At 43.3% G+C, this 22,072-nt stretch overlaps 2 protein-coding genes across 2 annotated transcripts in view; both read right to left on the bottom strand.

Moving 5' to 3' along the window:
* ZNF425 (zinc finger protein 425) overlaps nt 1-22,072 on the bottom strand; it is a 370,402-nt gene that overhangs the window by 270,724 nt on the left and 77,606 nt on the right. The gene's annotated exons all lie outside the window — the stretch shown is intronic.
* Nucleotides 1-22,072, bottom strand: part of PDIA4 (protein disulfide isomerase family A member 4) — a 415,254-nt gene that overhangs the window by 371,623 nt on the left and 21,559 nt on the right. The gene's annotated exons all lie outside the window — the stretch shown is intronic.

The following is a 22,072-nucleotide window of genomic DNA, read 5'->3' as shown; positions in this document are numbered from 1 at the left end:
AATACATTTATATTATTTTTGCATTACTTATTTTTATTTTTTCTTTTTGTTTTTAATTTTTTAATTTAAAAACGAGACAGGATCTCATTATGTTGCCCAGGCTGGTCTTGAACTCCTGGCCTCAAGTGATAGTCCTGCCTTGACCTCCCAAAATCCTGGGATTACAGGTGTGAGCCACTGTGCCCAGCTACATTAATTATCCTTTAAAGAGTTTTTAAAATGAGACAAAATTATATTACTCTACATATGTACCATTTCTGACACTTTTTATTACTTTGTGCAAATCCAGATTTTCATCTGGTATCATTTTTCTCTTTCCCTGAAGAAGCCTAGTCTACTTCCTATAAAGTAAGTCTATGGGTAACAAATTCTTTCAGCTTTTCGTTGGCCTGAAAAAATGTTTACCTTCATTGATGAAAGATATTTTCACTGGGTGTAGAACTCATTGAATATAGAATTAGTAGTATTTTTAAAAAGATGTTCCTTTTTCCCTTTCTAGACTGCATAATTTCTGATAAGAAGTCTGCTTTCATTCCTTTGTGTTGGCTGTCTTTAATATTTATCATTAGCTTTCAGCAACTTTATCATGATGTGCTTTGGTTTTGTTTTCTTTATGATACTCACGCTTGGGATTTGTTGAGGTGATCTGTGGATTTCTAATTTTCATCAAATTTGAAAACTTTTGGACCATTTATTAAATTTTTTTCCTGTATTTCTCTCTGTTCTTTTCTTCAGAGACCAGACACACACACACACACACGCACACCACACCACACCACACCACATTTTTTGTTTTTTTTAAAGACAGGTCTTGCTCTATCACTCATGCTGGAATGCAGTGGCATGATCATAGCTCACTGTTGCCTCAAACTCCTGGGCTCAAGCAATCCTCTCACCTCAACCTCCTGAGTAGCTGGGACTATAGGCACACACCACCACACCTGGCTAATTAAAAATTTTTTTTGTAGACACAGGGTTTTGCTTATTACATAGGCTGGTCTTGAAATTCTGGCTTCAAACAATCCTCCCACCTTGGCCTCCCAAAGTGTTGGAATTACAGGCATGAGCCACCATGCCTGACCAAATATATATGTATTAAACTGCTTGATATTGTCTCACAGCTTACTAAATCTATGCTTATTTTTTTGTGTCTTCTTCCTCCGTGTACTTCATTTTGGTAGCTTATATTGCTATGTCTTTAAGTTTAAAAATCGTTCCTTCTAAAAGATCTAATCCAGTTACTTTTCATTTCAGATATTATATTTTTATCTATAGAAGTTATATTTGGGCCTTTTTAATATTTTTTATTTCTTTTCTCATTATGTCCTTGTCTTCCTTTGCATATTTGAGCACATTTACAGGATTTATAATAGCTGTTTTAAAGTGATTTTCTGCTAACTTCATCATCTCGCTCCTTTCTGCGTTTGTTTTTCCTCTGATTATGGCTCATATTTTCCTTTGTATTTTTGTTTGTATGTGGGACGTTGTGAATTTTGTGTTGTGAATGTAAAATTGGATGCTACCTTTGGTTATATTCCTTTACAGAGTGCTGAATACTAGATTTAGTTGTATTCCTTTAAAGAGTATTGAATTTTGTTTTGGGATGCAATTAAGTAACTTGGCTGTCAACCTACTCCATTTGAGGCTTGCTTTTACATTTTGTTAGAGTGAGTCCAGAGTAGCCTTTATTCTGTAAATTAGTCCCCCTTTATCTATAGTTTCACTTTTCAAGGTTTCAGTTACCTGTGGTCAACCTTGGTCTGAAAATAGGTGATATAGCACTGAAGGGGTGGCCTGCCCCTCCACACCTGTGGGTGTTTCTCGTTAGGTGGAACGAGGGACTTGAGAAAAGAAATGAGACATAGAGACAAAGTATAGAGAAAGAGAAAGTGGGCCCCAGGGGACCGGTGCTCAGCTTACAGAGGACCCACGCCGGCACCTGTCTCTGAGTTCCCTTAGTATTTATTGATAATTATCTTTACCATCTTAAAGATAAGGGAGTGGCAGGACAATAGGATCATTCTAGGGAGGAAATCGGCAGTAAGACATATGAACAAAAAACCTCTGTGACATGAATAAGTGTAAAGGAAAATGCTGTGCCTTGAGATGCATATGCAAACATCTCCATAAACCTTTTAGCATTGTTTCAGCCTATCACATGGGGAGAAACCTTGGACAATACCTAGGTTTCCTAGGCAGAGGTCCCTGCGACCTTTGGCCATGTACGTGTCCCTGGGTAGTTGAAATTAAGAGAATGGTGATGACTTTTAACCAGCAAGCTGCCTTCAGGCACTTGTTTAACAAAGACACATCCGGCTGGGCGCGGTGGCTCAAGCCTGTAATCCCAGCACTTTGGGAGGCCGAGGCGGGTGGATCACGAGGTCAGGAGATCGAGACTATCCTGGCTAACATGGTGAAACCCCGTCTCTACTAAAAATACAAAAAACTAGCCGGGCATGGTGGCGGGTGCCTGTAGTCTCAGCTACTTGGGAGGCTGAGGCGGGAGAATGGCGTGAACCCGGGAGGCGGAGCTTGCAGTGAGCCGAGATCACGCCACTGCACTCCAGCCTGGGAGACACAGCGAGACTCTGTCTCAAAAAAAAAAAAAAAAAAAAAAAAAAAAAAAAAAAAAAAAAAAACAAAGACACATCCTGCACAGCCCAAAATCCATTAAACCTTGAGTCACTGCAGCATATGTCTCTTGCAAGGACAAGGTTGGGGGTAGGGTCACAGATTAACAGCATCTCAAATACAGAACAAAATGGAGTCTCTTATGTCTACTTCTTTCTATACAGACACAGTAACAGGCTGATCTTTCTTTCTTTTCCCCACATAGCACAATAAAATATTTTGAGAGACAGTGAGAGAGAGGGAGACCACATTCATATAACTTTTGTTAAAGTATACAGTTATTATTTTTCTATTTTATTATTGATTATCGTTGTTAATCTCTTATTGTGCCACACTTATAAATTAAATTATTATTATTATTATAGGCATGTATGTATAAGAAAAAAAAGTATAATTAAGATTTGATATTATCTGTGGTTTCAGGCATCTACTAGGGATTTTGGGATATACCCCAGCTAAGAGAAACTACAATATAATTTACCTTCACTTCTATGGCAAGAACCTTCTGATAACTTTGCTCAATGACTTAGGTATTATGAGATCTCTCCACTCTCTTTGATTGGAACATGAATTCTTTCTGGTCTTGTGTGAACTCTAGGAGTTGTTTGCTTTGCTGCCTACTGGTGTATTTTTGGTGTTTTTTTTTTTTTTTTTTTTTTTTTGTTTCCTTTTGGACTTAAGGATTTTCCTGTTGTCTAGACAGAATTTTAAGGTACCTCCCAGCTCCCACCAAAATTCCTACCCCCTGGGATATATGCACCATATAACCCTCTTCCTTTCCTTGTGGGTAAAACTTATGAACATGATGGGATTTCACTCTCATGATTAGGTTACACTGTATCATAAAGGTAAAGGCATTTTTCGGATTAAAGTCTCTAATAAGTTGACTTTGATTAATCAAAAGGGAAGTTATCCTAGGTAGGTATGATCTAATCAGAGGAGCCCTTTAAAAGAAGGTCCTGGTCTTTCTTGAAGAAAGAGATCCTCCTTCTAGCTTTGAAACGGTGGGTTGCCATTTTCTGGAAGGACCATGTGGCTAGGACCTGAGGGCAACCCCTAGGTGCCTGGCCAACAGCCAGCAGGCAATAGGGACCTCAATCATATGGCCACAGAGAAATGAAATCTGCCCAAACCAGTGAACCTGGAAAAGAGCCCTGAGCCTGAGCCTGGCTGCATCTAGATTTCAGCCTTACAAGGCTCTGAGGAGATGACCAGCTAAGATATTTCTGAACCCCTAACTGTCTCACTTGCACCTATGAGATTTTAATTTATGGAGGAGAACTGGAGAGACAACACAGAGACCAATGCCATTGAAAGAAGATGTTTATTACGTATATTATCCAACAGAAGGAGGCATGCCCCATCATGCAGAGCCACATGGGTGAAGCACCAGTTTTGGTCAGAAGACAGAAGTGACAGGAAAGCATAGGCCAGAACCTTTATTGGGGTTACCATGGGAAAAGTAAGGCGAAGCAGGCCCACCAGTTTAGGACTGGCTGGTTTGAATAATCTTGGTGAATCCTAGGGGCATAGAGCCTGTCCCTAATTGTCTTGATACCTGGCCCTGGAGTAATTTAGAGTAGGGGAATATTGCCATGGTATGTTAGAGTTTGATAAGGATGGTTTGGAGGATGGGCTCTGGGTTGGTTAGTTTGCATATAGAAGGTGTGCTCCCAGGTGAGCCCTTTGCTGTCTCTAAGAATTGGCTAACCCTGAGAGGGGCAGTCTCTGCCCAGTCAGTGAAACCACAAATGCCAGAGCATCAAGAATACAGACATAAGAAAATACAGTTAACATAATTGACCCTGTAATGAATGGAGGCCAAGCGACAAAGAGTCTAAGAAAGCACAGAACACCAACCCACAGAAACTGTGAGATAATAAGTTTGTGCTGTTGGGGCCTCTAAGGCTGTTTGTCATGAACCAATAGAAAATGAGAACAGTCTTCCAGGCACACTCATCCTCGTCATGGGACCTCTCCACAGTTTCCCAGAACTTTTCATGCAGCTTCCTCCTCTTTGGTACTTTCACCTACAAACTCTAGCTTCCCTGACCTCCTTGAAGTCTTATTTTTGTCTCTTCAACTCAATGAGACCCCTGGGGACTGTGTTGATTCCCTGTCCCTTCACTGCAGACCACAGGCAGTAAGCTGGGATATTGCAGGGCTTGGTCATTGTAGGGCCATTGTTTTCCTTCTCACTGCTCTCCTCTGCTTATTGTTTAGTGTCTGAAAACCATTGTTTTATTTATTTTGCCCAGTTATCTCATTGCTTATGGCAAGGAGGCAATTCCCATAGTAGTTAGCTTTTTCATGGGTGGATGCAGAAACCTATGAACCCAAAAACTATTTAACAGTCAAGTTCGCTACTCCTGAGCCATATAGACAAGGGCAGCCAGAGAGAAAGGTCGGGTTACTCACAAAGTGAAGCCCATCAGACTAACAGCAGATCTCTCAGCAGAAACTCTACAAGCCGGAAGAGAGTGGGGGCCAATATTCAATATTCTTAAAGAAAAGGATTTTCAACCCAGAATTTCATATGCAGTCAAACTATGTTTCATAAGTGAAGGAGAAATAAAATCCTTTACAGATAAGCAAATGCTTAGAGATTTTGTCACCACCAGGCCTGCCTTACAAAAGACCCTGAAGGAAGCACTAAACATGGAAAGGAACAACTGGAGCCAGCCATTGCAAAAACATGCCAAAATGTAAAGACCATCAATGCTAGGAAGAGACTGAATCAACTAATGAGCAAAATAACCAGTTAATATCATCATGACAGGATCAAGTTCACACATAACAATATTAACCTTAAATGTAAATGGACTAAATGGTCCAATTAAAAGACACAGACTGGCAAACTGGATAAAGAGTCAAGACCCATCAGTTTGCTGTATTCAGGAGACCCATCTCACATGCACAGACACACATAGGCTCAAAATAAAGGGATGGAGGAAGATCTACCAAGCAAATGGAGAACAAAAAAAAGCAGGGGTTGCAATACTAGTCTCTGCTGTTTTTTTCATCCATCCTTGGGTTGCCCTGCTCAAGACTGCGGGTCCCTAAGGAAAGTGTTTGGCCTAACATGGGACAACTGTCTGACCTGTGCTGGGATAAGGGGGTGTACCTTGCTTTACTATCCCACCAAAAAGATACCCAAAGGGAAAGAGCAGGTTCCCCCAAAAGAAGCTTAGGTTCCGATAGGAAGTGGGAAAGGATGCTGGATGGCCATGAAGAGACAAATGCCACTGGAGCCTTGAGGACGCACAGCTGCCAATGATGTCTGACATTCTGCACATTCCAAGGAGCTGGCAAACTTCCTCCCCTGCAAATTGCTTCCCTTCCTGCCAGGATCCCCTCCTCACCATCTGGCCCCTGGATGCCCCACAACCATCTGGCTGCCCTTTCCAAGTCTGTGGCTAAAAATGTTGACTCCTACAACAAGAAAGGACTTCAGGATGGCCTTTTCTGTGCCCTTCTGAGTTGGAGACAGCTGATCAATAACACAGTCAGACAGTGCCATATGGGGCCTAGGGGCTGCATGTCTTGTCCTCAGACATGGCCAGTCACACCCAGTGTGTAGTGGGCACTGATGACAGGCCAGACTCTGAGCTGGACACTGTCCACGCATCCCTTTTACAACCCACCCAGCCACCCTAAGTGGTAATTTCTCTTTTTGGTGCTTACAGATGAAGATGCTGGGGTTTGGAGAGGTTAGAGAACTTGTTCAAGGCTGCCAGCTAATAAATGGAGAGTCTGCCTTGGAGCCTTGGGCCCTGCAAAGTCAAGGCCAGTGATCTTAACCACGAAGTTATACTGCGCTGAATACAGAGGCCATTTTCCCCTCTTTGCTTCGTACAAATGAGGACACAGGAGGGGTGGCCCCAGAGTCTGAGGAAATGGTGACCACCCTCCCAAAGAGGGAGCAGTGGAGATTCACCATCATCTGTCTAGCATATGCTTTTGTAAAGGTGTTCATCCTGGGAGAACGTTTGCATGTGTGCTGTTGACAGGAGAGTTGAATGTGGTTGAAAGACCCCCACTGCAGGGAACGGGCCTGCCTCCACCCCTCAGTGGTTTGTGCCTCAACAAAGCTACAGGATATTCCCAAGTCTTGGCTTTCTCATCTGAAAAATGAGAGAAGGAAAGACCTTCTTATCCCCTGTATGAGTTCCCTTCCACGTGTTACAGGGAGTCTGTCCTACTTGCGAAAATTGTCTGTGTTCGTGAGGAGGGGTGAAAGTGGGGCCAGGTGTAAGCTCATGTGTGGGGGTTGAAGATGAGGGTAGGGGCTTGGTAGTAAACTTCTGTGTGAAGAAGTGATGAAGACAGGGCGGGATGAGGTAATAACCCCTAACTACACTTCCCAGCACTGACCAGGGCACGTGTGCACATCTGGGGCCCCTTGTGCTGTGGCGTCCAGAGAGGCAGACTCCACAGTGAGGCTTGGAGCTCTCCAGGTCACCCCACAGTCCCATAAATGACCCCCAAGACCATCCAGCTCCTTTGGTCCAATCCTGAATTTGGCTTTGCTAAGCCATTCCCAGATTCTCTCAACACGAACCCTGCTCCCTGCCTCATAGTTCACAGAGACTCTAGAAGCTGTATCTTTGACTTTCCCAACTTCCCACTCTTCCCAGGGTCACTCTGTCCTCACCTATCCAAACCCTGAGCTCTCCATGGCCCATTGTATCAATTATCCTCTTCTTGGAGTGTGTCCAGTCAATGGTGAAAATATGCTGAAGCACCCCTTCTGCAATGACTGACAGATAAATGCACAATGTCTCGGAACTTTCTTTTGATTCTCCCAAATCTAGACAGACATCCATGGCTTCTTCTCTTTCTTCCAATTCCTAAATGATATGCACACAAAAATTCTTAAAAATTGTTTTTGTATCAAAACAATGTATATGACTTAAAAAGTTTGCATAATACATGCATATGTGGGATATTACTCAGCCTTAAAAAGGAAAGACAGTCTGACACATGCTACAACATGGATGAACCTTAAGAGCATTATGCTAAGTGGAATAAGCCAAATACTGGATGATTCCACTCATGTGATGTGCCCAGTCAAATTCACAGAGACCAAACGTAGAATGGAGGTTGCCAGGGGCGTGGGGGGAGGTTAAAATGGGGAGTTAGTGTTTAATACAGACAGTTTCTGTTTGGGAAAATGAAAAGGTTCTGGAGATGGATGGTGGTGTTGGTTGCATGACAGTGTGAATGTGCTTAATACAACTGAACCATACACTTAAAAATAGTTAAAATAATCAATTTTATGTTATGTATATTTCACCACAGTAACAGAAGAAAAAGGCTTATAAAGCTTATAACAAAAAACAAAAAACTGGCAGCCCCATGTCACCTGTCTGCATAAAATCCCTGCTCCCCAAAGGCAACTGGTTTAAACTCTTAGCATTCCTCCATGGTACTTCCATTGACCAGAAGAATAGGCTTATACTGTTATTTCTTCATTTTTTCAGTTTTAAATTTTATCTAACTTCCTCTGATAGAAGACAAGAATTTAGTTCTTGTATAAGCCTCTTTCTGCCCCACAATCTACACACACACCCACAGACACACACAAACACATATGCGTGCACACACGCACACACACATTTTCTCTCCCTCTAGTCTCTCAACTCAATATTCAGTATTTATATTATTATGATCATGCAAGTATTTTTTTTAACAGCTGGGTTTTATAGTGTCCTCTGATTAGATTTTCTCTCATACAGCTCTTTGTTTTCCTGGGAATTTATGGTGACCTTTTTGCTAAGTTTTCTGCAAACTTCATTAATCATCCTGATATCTCTGAAAGAGGAATGAATCTCTATTTACTGGTGGAGTGTTTTTTTTTTTTTTTTTTTTCTCGGAGACATACTTCCCTAATCGCTCTGAATTGTTCCATGCACTCCGGGCCTGCTGCCAGCTACTACTTGGGATCCTCTCTTCCCCACCAGCCTGGGAAGTCACCAGCCCTCCCTGCCTTTGATGGTCTGTTGCATTCGTTTGATGAAGTGCATCCTCCAGCTGCTTTCTGGGACTTTAGGTCTCTGAAAGCACCTTCTTCTAACATCATTCTCAGTTGATGGTTAGTCTGGAAATTTCATACGCAGAGTTGGTGATAATTTTTCTGCACAATATTCAAAAGCTTTGCCCCCTTGTTTCCTAACTTTTTTTTTTTTTTGAGACAGAGTCTCGCTCTGTCGCCCAGGGTGGAGTGCAGTGGCGCAATCTCGGCTCACTGCAAGCTCCGCCTCCCGGGTTCACGCCATTCTCCTGCCTCTGCCTCCGGAGCAGCTGGGACTACAGGTGCCCGCCACCATGCCCGGTTAATTTTTTTGTACTTTTAGTAGAGACAGGGTTTCACCGTGTTAGCCAGGATGGTCTCGATCTCCTGACCTCGTGATCTGCCCGCCTCCGCCTCCCAAAGTGCTGGAATTACAGGCGTGAGCCACCGCGCCCGGCCACCCGCTCCCCAACTTTCAATGTTACTATTGAGAATTCCAAAGTGATTTTAATTCCCTGTGCTTCGATTCTGTCCTTCCCTCCCCCACCCCAGCTCCCCACAGGAAGCCGTTAAAAGCCTGCGGTTTCACAATGTAGTCCCTTGGCGAGAGTCTTGGTTTTGGGTGCTTGATGGGCCCTCTCTGTCTATAAACTCACTGTTTCTGCTCTGGGAAATTTTCTCCTCTCTGTCTTCTGAATTCTTCTGTCTTGGACATTGAAAGTTGGACTCTCTAAATCGATCCTCTAACAGCTTTTAAAATCTGTTTTCTCCTATTGTCTTTGTCACTATCTTTTTTTTTTTTTTTTTTTTTTTTTGAGACGGAGTCTGGCTCTGTCGCCCAGGCTGGAGTGCAGTGGCCGGATCTCAGCTCACTGCAAGCTCCGCCTCCCGGGTTTGCGCCATTCTCCTGCCTCAGCCTCCCGAGTAGCTGAGACTACAGGCGCCCGCCACCTCGCCCGGCTATTTTTTTGTATTTTTTTTTTTAGTAGAGACGGGGTTTCACCGTGTTAGCCAGGATGGTCTCGATCTCCTGACCTCGTGATCCGCCCGTGTCGGCCTCCCAAAGTGCTGGGATTACAGACTTGAGCCACCGCGCCCGGCCCCATCTTTTTTATTCTACTGTCTGGATGAGTTTTCTTTCAATCCTTCTACTGAATTTTTAATTTCTTGGGTCATATTTTGAGTATTCAGGCCCTTTTTCTTATTCTTTGAAGTTCTTTTTGGTTTTATACTGTGTTCCCTTTTCATGCATGCAAAATCTGTCCTTATCTCCCTGAGGATAGCAATGAGACACACATACAGTTTTCGTTTTTTTTTTTTTGAGATGGAGTCTTGCTCTGTTGCCCAGGCTGTAGTGCAGTGGCATGATCTTGGCTCACTGCAATCTCTGCCTCCCGGGTTCAAGCGATTCTCCTGCCTCAGCCTCCTAAGTAGCTGGGATTACAGGTACGCACCACCACACCCAGCTAATTTTTGTATTTTTAATAGAGAGGAGGTTTCACCATGTTGGTCAGGCTGGTCTGAAACTCCTGACCTCATGAACTGCCTGCCTAGGCCTCCCAAAGTCTTAAGTTTTCTTCTGCTCCTAGTATTGCCTCCTTTTCTTTTTCTGTTTGCTTTCATCTATGTTTTTTATGTGAGAGATGTTGCCTCCAAAGTCTGTGGATCTTTAATTACTCTTTTGTGAATCAAGAGTGAGGTGACTGGCCGGGCACAGTGGCTCAAGCCTGTAATCCCAGTCCTTTGGGAGGCTGAGACGGGCAGATCACGAGGTCAGGAGATCGAGACCAGTCTGGCGAACACGGTGAAACCTCGTCTCTACTAAAAAATACAAAAAACTAGCCGGGCAAGGTGGCGGGCGCCTGTAGTCCCAGCTACTCGGGAGGCTGAGGCAGGAAAATGGCGTAAACCCAGGAGGCGGAGCTTGCAGTGAGCTGATATCCAGCCACTGCACCCCAGCCTGGGCAACAGAGCGAGACTCCGTCTCAAAAAAAAAAAAAAAAAAAAAAAAAAAAAAGGGGTGAGGTGACTGACGCTGATTGGGTTCCCTCTGAGTATGGGTGGCACTTGTTGGCTGATGGCTTCATAGTAGGGAGATCCAGAAAAGCTTGATTTTGCAGATCACATGCAAAGGGTAAGGACTCCAAATGGTATCGCCTGGCTCCAGCCAGAAAGTGTAATGTGGCTACTCATGAGCTGGGGTCACAGAATAGGGGAAAGGGATGGAGAAAGTCTCACAGTTTAGCATGCAGGCTTCCCCTCAGTCCTCTCTAGAATGGGCAGGGACTTCCTCTTGTCTGGCACTGTAGCCGTGTTACCGTGCCACGTGCACTGTATCCATTCAACAAATGCTTTCTGAATGGATGAGTGAATTCCACTATTTCTAGTTGAGCAACCATCACAGCTACTCCGAAGTCTGGACTTACTGTGGATCAGCCTTTCAAGTGGGAAACCTCTCTCGCATCTGGATTACTCCATGGCAGAAAGGATTGGGGGTCTTTCTGCTTTGGAAATAGAATTTCAACCAGGGCTTCTGTTTCCAGCTCCATGACAAAGGTCCACCCATTGGGCTCTAGTGCCTCCAGTTCCTGAGCCCTTCTGGGGTTAGGGTCACCTTGGGAGTCAGTTTGCTTCTCTGGGTTCTGTCACTGAAGATATTTAGCTTTCAGCATCATCAGGTCTGTGAAATCAGTCATCCCTCCTGAACTGGGATGACATTTTCTGTTAATTTAATTGCGATTCTCTTTGTCCTTTCTGTGAAAATCTTCTCTAACATAGCAAAACACATCAGTTAATCTTCTGATTTTGTTTTTCTTGAAGATAGACCTCTTGGAATAGCCTGTATAACTGCTCTGAAAATGACATAAAGATTTTTTTGAGCAAAGAAAAACACAGTATTTATCAGCTAACCTCCCTGAAGAAAATATTGGAGTATTCTTCAGGCAGAAAAATGTATGGAATGTTGGATATGCAAGGGAAGAAAAACAATAACAAGAATAAACAGATGTGTTGGCCAGATGCAGTAGCTCACGCCTGTAATCCCAGTACTTTGGGAGGCCAAGATGGGTAGATCACTTGAGGTCAGGAGTTTGAGACCAGCCTGGCCAACATGGTGAAACTCTGTCTCTACTAAATATACAAAAATTAGCCAAGCACGGTGGCGGGCATCTGTAATCTCAACTACTTGGAAGACTGAGGCATGAGAATCACTTGAACCCAGGAGACGGAGGTTGCAGTGAGCCGAGATCGTACCACTGCACCCCAGCCTGGGCGATACAGCGAGACTCATTCTAAAAAAAAAAAAAAAAAAAAAAAAATAAATAGGTGTGTCATGTAAATAAATATTGATAGTATAACACAATGATAATGTCTAACATAGTTTAAAATATATAGATAATTACAACACACAGCAACATTACATAAGATGAGAATAAATGGACTTAAAGTGTTTTAAGGTTCTTGCGATTTCATGGAGAGAGGGTCAATGTACCATCGGTATTAAATTTTGACATGCTCAGCATGCATGCTATGCCCTCTAGGATAATTATAAAAAAAGAAGAGTAATAAAAATGAACTGGGAAGCAAAGTACAATAGAGGAGATCAATGAAGACAAAAGTCGGTTCCCTGAAAAGATTCATAAAGGCCAGAAATCTCTGGCAAGACTTTTAAGACAAAAAAAATAGAATACGAAAATACCTACTACTAGGAATTTAAAAGGGAACATTACTAGAGGTAACACAGATTAGATGGAAATTCAAAGTTAAAATATGATGAACAACTTTAAAAAATTGAACATGTAGATAAAATGGTAAATTATAGAAAACCCAAATTTACAAAACTTACATATGCAGAAATAGAAAGCTGGAATGCTCCTATGACTATTAAAGGAATTAAATCCATCATTTAAAACCTTTCCCAAAGAAAACTCTAGACTCGGATGGCTTCACCGATGAATCTAACCAAACATTTTAGAAGAAACAATGCCTCTGTTATACATAGCCTTCCAAAGAACACGAGTAAAGGGAGAATTTCTCGACTTAGTTTATGAGGCCAAAATAACCTTAATAACCTAAATCTGAGCAGGACATTGTAAAAAAGGATAATTGCAGGCCAATATCACTTATGAATGTAGATGAGAAAATTCTCAAAAGTACTAGCAATTCAGCAAATCATAAACAAGATAATATGTTCTGATCAGTTGAGTTTACTCCAGAAATGTTGACTTAACATTTGTAAATCAATCAATGTAATGTTAATGTCACCACATTAACAGAGTAAAGAAAAAAATCATATGATAATTTCAATAGATGCAGAGAAAAGCCCTGATAATATTCAACATCTATGATTTTAAAAATCATCCATTATAATAAAATAACAATAAAAATCTCAGTTTAAAAATAGAAAGGGGCTGGGCACAGTGACTCACACCTGTAATCCTAGCACTTTGGGAGGCTAAGACGGGCGGATCGACTGAGGTCAGGAGTTCAAGACCAGCCTGGCTAACATGGTGAAACCCTGTCCCCGTCTCTACTAAAAATACAAAAAAAATTAGCCAGGCATGTTGGCACACGCCTGTAATCCCAGCTACTTGGGAGGCTGAGGCAGGAGAATTACTGGAACCCGGGAGGCGGAGGTTGCAGTGAGCTGAGATCGTGCCACTGCACCCCAGCCTCAGTGACAAAGTGAGACATCGTCTCAAAAAAAAAAAAAAAAAAGGAATTTTCTTAAATTAATAAAGGATGTCTAATAAATGTCAACTAATTGATGAAATATAAAAATATTTCTCAACTGGACATGGTGGCTCAATGAACCTGTAAACCTAGCACTTTGGAGGCTGAGGTGGGAGCCCAGCCTGGGCAACATAGTGAGATTTTAATTTTAGCAACAACAAAAAATTAGCCAGGTGAGGTTGTGCACAACTGTAGTTTCAGCTACTTAGGAGGCTGAGGTGGGAGGATCACTTGAGCCCAGGAGTTGAGCTGCAGTAAGTATGATGGTGTCACTGTACTCCAGCCCAGATGGTAGCAAGACCCTGCCTCAAAAAATAAAAAAAAACTTTCTCTCTGAGATTGAGAATAGGCAAGCATGATTCCTATCAACACTTCTATTCACATTTTTATGAAGTTCATAATACCTGAAATAAGGCAAGTAAAATAAGTAAAAGTATATGTATTATAAAGTAAGAAATTAATCTGTTCTTATTCACAGAAGGTGTCCAGAGTTCCTAGACAATCCAAAAGGATATACAGATAAATCATTAGAATTGATATATGAGTTTAGCAAGTTTGTGACTTATAAGTAGTGGGAAAATGAAGTCTTAAAAGTATAACAGCATCAAAAATACCAAATACCTAGGGATAAATCTAATGAATATATTTACAGAGAAAATGATAATCTCTCTACACAGAAAGTGATAAAATATTACAGAGATAAAGATATTTCTGAGAGAAATAAATAAATGAAGGAATATATCATCTTCATGGACTAGAACACACACAGCATAAAGATATTAATGTGTATATAGATTCAACTCAATCTAAATCAAAATTACTGCAGTTTTTCATGGAGGAAAGAGATTAACAAGCTGATTCTAAAATTTACATTGAAAATGCAAAAGGCCAGGAATAACCAAGCTAATGTTCAAGAACAAAATAAGAGGAATTGCTCTTACATATAAAAATATTATTTTAAAATATTGTTAGCAAGTTATCATGATTAAGATGGTATATTTGCACAAGGAAGAACAAGCAAACCAAAGGAATTGAAATCCAAAGGAACCCAGAAATCGACTCACACACTTATGGATTCTTGATTATGACAAAAGCGGCAGTGGTGTTCCTGAGCAGTTCAGAAAGGATGGCTTTGTCAATAAAGCGTCTGAGCCCATTAGACATCAATATAGAAAAAAATGAAACTTGGACCCCTGTCTTGCACCAACACAAAATCAATTCTGGGTGAATTACAGATCCAAAGAGGAAAGGTGAAACAACTAGCTTTCTAGTGGGCAACAGAGGCGACTCTCTTCTGCTCTCAAAGAAAGTAAAGATTTTTTAAGCAGACCTTAAGAAGAACCACAAAAGAAAAAGACTAAATTAAAATTAGAAATGCTTGTTTATGAAAAGTTGTCATTAAAAGGTTGAAAGGGGTCAGGTGTGGTGGCTCATGCCTATAATCCCAGGACTTTGAGAGGCTGAGGCATGAGGATTGCTTAAATCCAGGCATTGCAGACCAGCCTGGGCAACACAGCAAGACCTCATCTCTACAAAAAAACTTAAAAATTAGCTGGGCACGGTGGCATGCGCCTGTGTTACTTGAGATGCTGACGTGGAAGGTTCACTTGAGCCCAGGAGGTGTAGGCTGCAGTGAGCCATGATCACACCGCTGCATTCCAGCCTGGGCAACAGAGTGACATGCTCTCTTAAAAAACAAACAAACAAAAAGTTGAAAGGCAAATTATAGAGAAGGAGAAGATATTTGCACACATATAACTAACAAAAGACTTTATTCAGAATATATAAAGAAATCCTATGAACCCAGTACAAAAATGAGCAATAGACCTCAACAAGAAAGTTATCCAAAGAAAAAGTTATCTGAAGAAAGGTTATCAACCAACACATGACAAATGGTCCAATCTAGTCATAATTAGTGAAATGCAAAATAAAATCACAAGATACCCTACACACCCACTGGGATGCCTAAATTAAAACAGAAAAATACTAACAATAATTGTGTTGGTAACCAGATGGTGTAATGGAAAAACATATTGCTGATGTGAGCATAAACTTGCACAACAACTTTATCCACTAAAGTTGACATTATCCACTAGAGTTGAAGATACAGACACCGTATAAATGAGAAAATCCTCCCCTAGGTATATGCTCAAAAGAAATGTGCACTGAAAGACACATATATGAATATTCATAGTAGCTTCATTCATAATAGATTCAAATAAAAAATAACCCAAATGTTCATAAAGAATAGAATGGTAAATACATTGTACCATTAGCCCAAGAGAATCTTATGCAGCATTAAAATGAATGTGCTATAGCTTCATGCAATAACATGAATGAATCTCACTCTCTTAATCCATTCCAGCACCTATAACAAAATACCATAAACTGGAGAGCTTATAAACAATAGAAATTTATTTCTCACAGCTCTGGAGGCTGGGAAGTCCAAGATCAAGGCAGATGCAGTAACTGGTGAGAACTCCATATCTTGCTCATAGATGGTGCATTCTTACTGTATGCTCACAGGTGGAAGGGGTGAGGGGTCTCTCTCCAGCCACTTTTATAAGGACACTAATTCCATTCATAAGGGCTTCACTGCCGGGCATGGTGGCTCACGCCTGAAATCCCAGCACTTTGGGAGGCCAAGGCAGGCGGATACGAGGTCAGGAGATCGAGACCATCCTGGCTAACACAGTGAAACCCTGTCTCTACTAAAAATACAAAAAAAAAAAAGACAAATTAGCCGATGTGGTAGCGGGCGCCTGTAGTCTCAGCTACTTGGGAGGCTGAGGCAGGAGAATGGCCTGAAACCAGGAGGCGGAGCTTGCAATGAGCCAAGATCGGGCCACTGTACTCCAGCCTGCGCAAGAGAGCGAGACTCCGTCTCAAAAAAAAAAAAAAAAAAGGCTTCACCTTCACAACCTAATCATTTTCTAAAGGCCTCACCTTCTAATACCATCACTGTGGGGATTAGAATTTGGGGGAACACAGACATTTACACCATAGCACTCACACATAGAATATTGACAGAAAAAAGCTAGACAAAAAGGAATATATATTTTATGGTTCCATTTAAATAAAGTTCATAAACAGGCAAAATTAATGTGTGGCAAGAGAAGTCAGAATAGTTTGATTCTTCTGGGGAGGAGAGGCCAGTGCCTAGGAGGTGGTTTCTGAGTTTCTGCTGTGTTCTTTTCTCAGCTGGTGCAGTGGTTAGTTACCAGGCATGTTCGCTTTGTTTTAATTCATTGAGCTGTACATGAGTCTTTGTGTACACTTCTCTGTGTTATGCTTTAGTTTTCCAAAGTAAAAGGAAAAAACTAGCCATGAAAAGAAACCATTGGAATCACAGACTGTAGCAATGACTGTGACCTCATCAGCTGAATCGTCCTGCTCTGGGCCTGTGTTGGTGGCAGGTACTGCCCAGGTGCTACCCAGGTGCCACCAGGTCCTGCCCAGGTGCTGCCAGAACCCATCAGGTGCTGCCCAGGTGTTGCCCAGGTTCTGCTCAGGTATTGCCCAGGTGCCACCAGGTCCTGCCCAGGTGCTGCCAGAACCCATCAGGTGCTGCCAGGTCCTGCCCAGGTGCTGCCCAGGTGCTGCCAGGTCCTGCCCAGGTGCTCATAGATCCTGTCCAAGTTCTCATAGATCCTGTCCAGGTTCTTCCAGGTCCTGCTCAGGCACCGCAACAGCAGCACAGGAGCTTGGGGGCCACAGTATCCCTGAGGCTGCTCCTAGGACCCCACCTCTCTGGAAGGCAGTATTCCCAGGGCTACATCTTATACTTTCAGTTAAAACAAATAAAACAGTTTATAAGGAAAAAAGTTAAAACCCCACCCCCAACCTCACAACAGCAGCAACAGCAGCCTCAAAAATACACAAACATTAGTATGTCGCCCTTGTCTCCCCCTTCCTCCCACATAGCCTCTGCCTGCTGACACCATCTGCCTGCAAAACAAATATGAACCTGCGGTTCCTTTGCTTCAAATCCTCAGTAAACTCCAAAATGTCTAAAATGTCAAAGCTTCCAAGCAGTCGATATATAAGGGTCCCTATAACCTGTATCAATCTACTCTTCCATCGTGGTCACCTCTCTCTCCCACCCCTCCCTGTTCCTCTCACTCCCTGTCCTCACCCTCCTTACCACCACCTCACAGACCCTTACAGGCACACATGCGCCCTCCAGCCACCGTGTGCTCTTCATGGTCTAGCATGCCTTCTAATGTGCCATCCAACGTACTTCCTAACCCCACTGTATGGACACACATTCATCTCTTGCAGTAGAGGTGACCTATCAGCTGGGTTTTTTGGTTTGTTTGTTTTTGTTTTAGTTTTTGAGATGAAGTCTTGCTCTGTCACCCAGGCTGGAGTGCAGTGGCACGATCTCAGCTCATTGCAACTTCCACCTCCTGGGTTTAAGTGACTCTTGTACCTCAGCCTCCTGAGTAGCTGGGATTACAGGCACACACCACCATGCCCAGCTAATCTGTGTATGTTTAGTAGAGCTGGGATTTCACCATATTGGCCAGGCTGGTCTTGAACTCCTGGTCTCAAGTGATCTGCCCACCTCAGCTTCCCAAAGTGCTGGGATTACAGGCATGAGCCACCAAACTGGGTATGTTTTTTGAAGACTTTTCTCCCTTTCACTGGCCCTGGGTTGAGTTGCTTTTTCTCTTTTCTGTTTTATTTTCCCCTTAATTTAAGATTTTGTTTGCAACTGTAGCACATATTATGTTGTCATTATGCTCTGAGCATGTCTTAGGCAGGAGAAGTGTTCAAATATTCCTCATCTGCATATGTCTGAAGCCTTGGCACTCAGTAGATGCTCAAAAAAAAAAAAAGTCAGTTGAGTTTAACCAAGGAGGGTTGATTGGCCTTTCCATTCTTAAATTTCAACAAGGCTATTCATGAATGTTTTGCCTTGGAACTGAGAAAGCATAGGCTGAAACACTGTGAAGACAAGAAAGGGATGGTTCATGGCAGTAAGTAAGACCACTATTTAAAATTGGTGTTGCCAGCTCCTGAAAGCAAGCTTGAAGTCCTGGGCATGTCCTCACAAATGAAAGGTGGCAGTTGTGAAGTCACAGCAGGTCAAAAGGATGGCCCAGAAGTAAAGCATTTGACTGAAGGTCAGAAAGCACTTGGTATAAAGAGAGGAACAAAAGACCATGGAAGTGACAGTGTGTGACTTTTGAAGCTAGACAATAAAAGCATGGCAGCTTCCACCTTGGTCTTTTAGATTTATTACTCCTGGGGGAAGCCAGCCTCCATGCTGTGAGGATGCTCAAGCAACCCTGTGGAGGCTGATGTGGAGAGGAACTGAGGCCCTCAGCTCATAGTCAACATCAGCTTGCTAGCCTTGGGAGACAGCCACCTTGAAAGTAGGCCCTCCAGCCCCAGTCAAGCCTTCAGATGCCACAGCTCCAGCTGACATACGACTACAACTGCAGGAGAGATCTCTAAATGAGAACTGCTCAGCTGAGCCCATCTTGAATTTCTGGCCAATAGAAACTATGGAAGTAAGACATGTTCAGTGTTGTTTGAAGCTCTAAGATTTGCTGTGATTTGTTTTGCAGCATTAACTAATCAAAATACCAGGTGAAGAAGACAAGTAGGAAAGGGCATTTGGGGTAGAGGATGCAGTATAAACAAAGGCTGGGCAAGGAATCACGTGTGTCGGGGAGCAGTGAGAAGGGTGGTGTGGGCCATGGAGGCACTGAGGGCACGATGGCTGGAGAAGGCAGCAAAGTCTAGATTGCTATGGGCCATGAGTTCCATGGGATGAAGTTTACATTTTGTCCTGTGAACACTGAGGATCCACAAATGGTTTTATTCAGGAGATGAAAATAATCTGCTCAGATTGTTCAGGAATCTCATGGTGGTGATCACATTGGAAAGGAGAGTCCAGTGGAAGCAGTTACAGGGATGTGACTTTAGAGTCACAATGATTCAGGCAAGAGTACATGAAGCCGTGGCAGTTGGGGTGGAGACAGTGGACGAAAATTTGTAATAAAAATCTATAAGATTTGGGCTGGGTGCAGTGGCTCATGCCTGCAATCCCAGCACTTTGGGAGGTCAAAGTGGAAGGATCACTTGAGCCTCGGAGTTCAAGACCAGCCTGGAGCATTGTAGTGAGACCCCATCTCCACAGAAAATTTAAAAATTAGCCTGGCGTTGTGGTACACACCTGTAGTCCCAGCTACTCAGGAGGCAGAGTTGGAAGTATTGCTTGAACCCAAGAGTTTGAGGCTGCAATGAGCTATAATCAGGCCTGTGCATTCCAGTCTGGGCAACAGAGTGGATGGATTTGATAACTCTTTGGACTGAAAGGTGAGGTGAGATGGAAGCAGGGAGGTGAAATACACAGAGGACCCCAGCTTGGAAGCCTTGAGGGCTTGCAATGTTCTCACTATTAATAGTTTTTATTTTTATTTTTAAAATTTATTTTTAGAAATAAATTATTTCATGATTATTATTCTTTTTTTATCTTATTTCTTTCTTTCTTTATTTTTTTGAGACGGATCTGCCTCCCAGATTCAAGCCATTCTCCTGCCTCAGCCTCCCAAGTAGCTGGGACTACAGGCACCCGCCACCATGCCCGGCTAATTTTTTGTATTTTTAGTAGAGACAGGGTTTCACGGTGTTAGCCAGGATGGTCTGGATCTCCTGACCTCGTGATCCGTCCGCCTCGGCCTCCCAAAGTGCTGGGATTACAGGCGTGAGCTACCGTGCCCGGCCTCATGATTATTATTTTATGTAGTCAGTCTTCTCCCCACCAAAGACAAAAAGTTAGGTATGCCTGGAAGTTATACGTTTAAATAGATCCCAGCTGCAGATGAAATTGGGATCAGAAAATAAGGGGAATGGGAGGAAAAGAAATATGACTTTGCACCAGAGATGATTTTGTACCAGTGATTGCCCTAAGCAGTTTGCACTGATATCTGGAGGAAGGCTTTTGCTAGTAGAGTGGGACCATCTCTCCGTGATGCACCAATTTGCCTCCACTCGTGTACATGTGGCATAAAAAGTTCCAGGCCCCCATCCTCTCTCTTCCCCTCCCTCTGGAGGATGCTGGAGGAGGCGTGGTGAGGGTGGGTTGCACAGAGTATGGGAAAGGATGCGGGAGTCTCTGGCCAGTCACCGCAGGGGCCGGGAGTCTGGGTTGGGTATTTGTTCCCCTTAGGTCATTGTGTCCGGCGGAAGGGAGGTTTTCTGGAAATAATGTGTTTAGTTTGTATCAGGGGCGGTAAGAGCCGCATTTCCACACTGGGACGTTTCCTGGATGCACTGCTCTCTGTCCACAAGCAGAAATGGAAGTAGCCACGGCAGGGGAGTGGGGCCCAGGCAGCAACCAGAGCATCAAGTGAGAGGCCAGAGGGAGCGGATGGAGCAAGTCCCGATTATAAGGAGGGTGGAGTCCTCGGCGATGTCGCAGCGCAAACCGGCGGAAGTTGAGCTCCTGGGCATAACATACACGTTTGTCCACACGTGGTCTCCTCGCGAGGACCCCAGTTGTCCTGGTTGTGAGGATTCTGAGACTCAGTGACTTGCTAACAATGACATAGATGGCAGGAGGCAGAATCAGGATTCAAACCTACTCAAACGTACCACAGGGTTTCTGCAGAAACAGAGAGAACTTGCTAGAAAAGTCATCGTGAGGCTAGCAAAGCTTGTCTGCTGCATTCTGTTTCTTTGTCACAGACAAATAAGACATTACAGTCCTAGAGGCTGGCTTTTGGGGGGTGGGAGAGGAAGAAAACTCTTGCTGTATAAAAACATAAACCATAGGTGACACCTGGATTTGAAGCAGGGACCTCTTGACGTGTAGTCAGATGCTCTTCCACCAAGATATATCCTCTACACTGGCAAGGTCATCTCATTAGCGCCTTTCAAGGCTGCAGTCCCCTGCCTTTTCTAATCTCTGGCTGTTCCTGGGCTCTCACCTTCAGGGAACTGGTGCTGGCAACATGGTTTCTCGCCCCCGCCGCCAGGACTCACTCACGGATTCACTCCTACGCGGCACCAGCATCATCCTCCTGCCCAGGTGCCACTCCCTTTATGTAGTCTCTCTCCGGGTCCACCTCCCTCCAGCTTCTGCTTTGCTGTCCCTGGGGCGAGGGCTGTGAGAGCAAGGCCTGGAGAGCTCCCCTAACCATAGCTCTTACCTTGCCTCAGGCCCAGGACGCTGGCCAGGGAGCTCAAGGCTTCGCCCTGCCTCCTCTGGGATCGAGTAGGACTGCAAGAGGAACCTGTCCGGGTAGCTCCTTCTCCTCCCTTCCTTCATCGGCCTGACCCTCTTCGCTCTGCGGTTGCTGTTGTCCTGCTGTTAGCACTCCCTGCCCCTCCTCTACGCAGATTCTTATTCCCTGATTCCCTTACCGAAAGTCGTGGGACTTGTTAGCCTCCGTCATGTCATGAATCAACTCTTTAAAATTAATCTCCATCTGGAGAGATAGATGATAGACAGACAGATAATAGATGATAGAGCTCTCTTTTTCTGTCTACCTATCCAGATCTATCTATCGGTATCAATCTATCAATATCTATCTATCTATCTATCTATCTATCTATCTATCTATCTATCCATCCATCCATCCATCCATCCATCCATCCATCCACCCACATCCTCCTATTGGTCCTGTTTCTCTGAAGAACCCTGACTACCATACCAGCTAAACCCCTGTTCAATAATAATGA

This window comes from Macaca thibetana, chromosome 3, assembly GCF_024542745.1.
Source record: "Macaca thibetana thibetana isolate TM-01 chromosome 3, ASM2454274v1, whole genome shotgun sequence".
Lineage (NCBI taxonomy): Eukaryota > Metazoa > Chordata > Mammalia > Primates > Cercopithecidae > Macaca > Macaca thibetana.
This window is presented reverse-complemented; position numbering and strand designations above follow the sequence as displayed.